The sequence below is a fragment of the Pygocentrus nattereri genome, chromosome 2 (genome assembly GCF_015220715.1).
Source record: "Pygocentrus nattereri isolate fPygNat1 chromosome 2, fPygNat1.pri, whole genome shotgun sequence".
Taxonomy (NCBI): Eukaryota; Metazoa; Chordata; class Actinopteri; order Characiformes; family Serrasalmidae; genus Pygocentrus; species Pygocentrus nattereri.
In genome coordinates, this window is record NC_051212.1 from 19019297 (window position 1) to 19025217 (window position 5921).

Here is a 5921-nt window from a genome sequence, read left to right on the forward strand (position 1 = left end):
CTTTTCGTTTGGTTATTATAGATCCTAGATCACTATTAGATACCTTTTATCACTGTGTTTTTGCTAAAGTGTACTGTTCCACTGTTTTGCTAAATTGACTGTCAGACAATTAAAAGAAATTCACATTTTTAATATTTTTATAAACTGTGCTATATCTCAACAGCAAACCTGTGCAAATTTATGTACAAAGTGAGTATTTTAAGTTGACGACATGTATGTGATATAACCAACATGTAAGTCCTGTTCATCACCAACGCTGAGCTTATCACACAGAAACATGGCCACTGCTAAAGAGACTGTTCAGCTCAATCATCTCGCAATACAGCTCAGTAACAAACTGCCTCATTATACTGATTTATCAGTCTACTCAGGCTTTAGCAGGAACATCAGTGCTTGTAAAGAAGCTCCTCCTGATGAACTTAGACAAAGCTGCAGGCTACGGGCTGATTTTAACATAATCAAAGTTTGTTTATTAACTGTAATCTAAGTACAGTATTCTAAAAGTATATCTCCTAAAACATAAAAGTATAAAAGTATATCTCCTAAAACATAAAAAAGTAAGTGTATTCTAAGTACTGCCTTTTCAAAATGCAACTTGTGTGGAATACAGATACTTCATTTCTGTATTCTGAATACGTATTCCCAATATTTGATACCCTGATATTTATGTTATATCTATATATTAACTCTCTTTTTCTCTCTATATACTCTCTTGAAGTCTTTGTCTGTCTCTCTGTCCACTATCTTCCAATATCTCTCTTTCTCTTCACTCTCTTTCTATCATTCTTACTCTCTATATTCTCCTTCTTGCTCTTTCAGCACTTTTTGAAAGCGTCTCTCTCTAAACTGTTTTTCTCGATCTCTCTCCTTTCTTTATTGCCTCTTTTCTTTCTACACTCTCTATCTATCTATCTATCTATCTATCTATCTATCTATCTATCTATCTATCTATCTATCTATCTATCCATCTATGAACTCTATTTCTCTTGCCTCTCTCTCTCTCTCTCTCTCTCTCTCTCTCTCTCTCTCTCTCTCTCTCTCTCTCTCTCTCTCTCTCCACTCTCTCAGCACAAACAAGGTTAACTGGAGCAGTTAATTGCGCAGGGTGTGAGTCAGTGATGAGTGCGGTGTTTGGAAGTGGCACAAATGCCAGCGCTGACAGCTGTCTTTATATAAATCAAGTGCGGCTCAGCCCGGATGGGCCTGCCGTCCAAAAAGCACCGGCACAGAAGCGCTCTTAAACATGACTCAGAGCAGCAGGGAATCTAACACACGCTACTGCATGCAATCTGTACTCTCTAATGCACACCCCCCACACACAGACCATCTTACTGCCTTCTCCTCTCATTTCCATTCTTCTCTTTCACTCCTTTTCTTTCCCCTTCCCTCCTCCTCCCTCCTCCTCCTGAACCCCCCCCCCCCCTGGCCTGCAGAGCTGCTGCCAGGAGCGCAGCTGGCACTGTCATGTCTGATAGCCTGGAACAGAGACACAGAGCAGGCTGGGTGGGAAGAGCTAGCAAACGGCTACAACGCCACACACATTATGCGTTATTGAGACACAGGAGGGAGTGCCGTGTGTGTGTGTGTGTGTGTGTGTGTGTGTGTGGTGTCGGGGTGGTGGGTGGAGGTGCATTTTGGGCATGTGGTGGGTGTATGTTTGATTTGGAGTGATGAGTATGAGTATACACCCCCTGGCACTGAGAGGTGAGTAAGCAGGACCTACTTTGCCAACCAAAAATGTGTGTGAGAGAGAAGGAGGGAAAAACAGATGAAGAAAGAGGGGAGAGAGAAATAAGAAGTGGGACACAATAGAAAGACATATGTAGGGAAGAGAGAGAGACTGGATGATGGGGCACAGAGGGGGGGTAGAGAAGAGAGAGAAAACAGATGAAGAAAGAGGGGAGAAAGATAAAGGGGGAAAAGGGAGTGAGAGACAATAGAAAGAAATACATAGAAAGGAAGCAAGAAAGAGAGAGAAAAGAGAGAGATATAAGAAAGAAAGACAGAGGCATAGAGAAGAGACAGAGACAGATAGAAAAAGTGAGAAGGGGGGTAGAGAGAAAAGAGAAATATATTATGCCCACAATGCCATCCAAAAAGAGAAGGAGACATGAGAAGAGAGACAGAGTGAAACAGAGAGAGAGAGAGAGACAGACAGAGAAAGAGAGGGGGGGGGGGTAGAGCAGAAGTAAGTCAATGCCCATTAATTCTAAAAATACAAAAAAGAAAAACATAGTGACCATCACTCACATCATCATAAAGCTCTGCAGTACCAGGAGTTGAACAAAGACAGCAGCCCCCTCACTCAGTTGGTTCAGAACTTTACACTAACACATGTTCACACACACTAACACTAGAGACTCTCAGGACCAGAAAAACACAACCAATCTGTTCAAAATCAAGCAAGTACAGCAGAAAAATGCAGACAACTGGGAAAGTCAAACAAAATCACAAAGTAAATTCAATGGCAGTAGCTGATCGCAGAGGCTGATCTAGAACTGAGAACCACCCTGATGAGGGTGATGAGCTACAGACTCAGTCAGCACAGTCTGGCTATAGAGCCTCAGGAAAAAAGAATACGCCAGCAGTGCAAACTGAAGAAATTGCACATCCTGACAGAATGCCTAATATTCACTTTCAGATCCTCAAAGATTTCCTTTACAAAAAGCAGCAAACATCCCACATTTAACACCCTCTCTAACACGGAGAAACTACCAAAGAACACAAAGAGTGCTGCACTCTCACAGCTCAAGTCAGTGTAAGAGTGACCATATCACACATTAAACACACACACACACACACACACACACACACACACACACACACACACACACACACACACACACACACAATGTATGTATGTATGTGTGTGTACTGTTTGGCCATTTTCTTCATATATATGTCGCTATCTTAATTAAAATGTCCCACCCCCCGCCCCTAAAATTATTACAATTATTTAATTTTGCTATGTCAAACCTTTTAAGTTTCATAGACTCTAAAAAGTTAAGTTTTCTAAAAGTAACGCATTCTTTGGCAATACTAATGTAGCAATGCTAAAGCAGCTTGGATTGAAACAAATGCTGAGAAGAAAAGACAGAAGCAGAGAGAGAAGAGCTAGAGAGACAGATAGAGAGACTTAGGCAGGAGAGAAAAGAGAGAGATATCCTAAAAGAAAGAGGGAGGTGAGTAGCGACAAAGAGTGAAAGATAGAGAAAGAGGGAGAGAGAAAGAAGAGAGAGAGGGCAGGGAAAAGGAAGAGGAAAAGAAAGAGAAAGACATTTGGAGCAAGGGGTGACAGAGAAGAGAAAGACAGTGGAAGATGGCTTGGAGAAGAGATAAAGAAAGAGGAGAGAGAGAGAGAGAGAGAGAGAGAGAGAATGAGAGAGAGAGAGAGAGAGAACAGCAAGACCTAATGTACACATTACATTCAAAAAGGTGTGAGGAGACATGTAGGGGAGACAGGTATAGCAGAGTGAGAGAGGAGAAAGAGAGACAGAGGGAAAGAGAGAGACAGAAAGAGAGATAGCACTAATGTTGCCCTCGTTCTGGGTGTATATTCTGGGTAAAGCATAAAAAGCAGGTGCTCTTAATATTTGAGCATGAAACATAATGTCGCATAACACATGGGCAAGAATAGACACCTCATTCACACCTCAGTGTGAAAAACTACAAATGGTCTCTCTCTCTCTCTCTCTCTCTCTCTCTCTCTCTCTCTCTCTATCACACTCACTCACTCACTCACTCACTCACTCACTCACTCACTCACTCACTCACTCACTCACTCACTCTCACACACACACACACACACACACACAGGCAAACACTGTGCAGTGTGTATTTCCTGCATGTGTGTGTGTTTTACAGGCAGGTACAGTTGAAAGCAGCGCTCCGTGTTTGGTTTTATGCAGCAGTGCTATGATTGATAGCTAATGTCTGCGGGAGAGACAGTCATTTTCAGGGCCTTTTACACCTCCGCCATCACTCAGAGATTAAAATGGAGAGATGGGGGAAAAAAAACGAGTGCACATTGCTTTTAAACCCTCCTCACAGCCCTAAAAACCAGCCCGCCTGCAGTGCAGATGGAGAAGGAGAGAGAGATAGAGGGAAGGAAATAGAGGGTGTGGGAGAGGGAGAAGGGGAGAGGGGAAGATAGACAGCAGACAGAAAGATGGAGGGAGAAAATAGAGAGATCCGTGCCCCAGAGGAGGTGGAGAGAATCAACAGGTGATGTCATTTATCCAAATAATGACTTCAGCTACCGTTGAGAAGAGATGGCGCAAGTGTGTTTCAGGGGTATTAGCCGGAGCCACAGAAACAGGAGGAGAAGGGGAGAAAGACTTGTGAAAGAGTGTGTATGTGTGTGCGCGTGTGAGAGAAAGAGTGTGAGACAGAGAGAATGAGACAGAAATGAGTAAAAACAAGAAACAACTCTAGTTTTCCATTATCCTTCTATCCAACCACGTTGAGTCTTAAGCCTCCAGCCCTTTACACTTTATCCAAGGCCTACATGATGCTGTATTGCATTTGAAGTCTATTAAAAACTTTCATTCCACATTCAGCACTATCAGAATCGGTGGTGAGATTTAAACCATTAGCTGAGGCAGGGGTCAGCTCACACTCCGCAGTGTATATTACTCCCAGTCACAGCAATTAGATTACACTCACTATATAAATGGATTTAAAGTTCTTGAGTTCCCATGGCTGTTGCTTTAAGCTGAGAGATCATTTGACATATGGTGTTAGAATGGGGAGCAGACGTGGGGAGATTTGAGCGGTCAGTATAATGAAAGAGAGAAGCACAGATATTGGGCTTAAGCCGCATTTTAGTAGCAAGGCAGAAGTTCAGCAAAAGCGCTGATCTGGATGTGTGAAAAGTCCTTTCACAGTGAGCAAAATAGGCTGCACGGATGCTTAAATGAGCTATATCAGCTGTACAATGGATAGAGTTTACTGTTTTAGCACAAATCTTTTCTGTAACTGTTTAAACACTGCAGTGTATTGCATTATATGGTACTATAGATAGATAGGTAGATATAGATAGACAGACTAGGAGTGGGGAACTGAGGGATGGATTCCTGCACAGTTTGCTAATTGCAGATTTACAGTGGATACAGTTTGTTATCTTATAACAGATCTATTCTGTAAACAACTATATATTGCACAGTGCACACAGCAAAATATTGTATCTTGTCGAGTGAAATGATCTTAAATCTAGTCAATATGTCTACTTTTTCCCATTTTGAGATGGTTGGGCACTTATTATTAGATTCTTTAGCCTATTTATAGACATTATTTACTTCTACTTTTAGGTAGTTTTACTAAGTGAAATTAGCTCACTATACTGGCAGATAGACTGGTTTCAAGCACATTTCTCAAAATAAGCAAAATTATCTGTCAATACAGTGAAATCATTTTACTTAATAAAATTACTTCAAACTAGTACAAATATCAAAGATATATATATATATATATCAAATATCAATTAAATAGTAATACAGCAAATAATCTTAAATTAAGTTTGCAACAAACTCAGCAGGAGAAATATTAGATTTATTTTCTATATTTAATATTATTGTACTCAACAAGGTAACATTTTTTGCAGCGTATAGCATTACATAATGCTATGGATAGATAGATAGATAGATAGATAGATAGATAGATAGATAGATAGATAGATAGATATCATAGTGCATCCCTAATAATGAATGTATGTATTTATGTTTAGAAACAGTGCAAAAAACAAAACATTTAAAAAAAACTCCTCATCAGATTTCAGCTTCAGAAATGGAGCTTTGGATTGCGACTCACGTCACAACCACATACACCACCATGACCACCATAATGAAATTATCTGTACCAAGCCTCAAGATGCACTGCCCCGATGGCTATTCAGAGAATACACAGAGACATGGCTAACACAG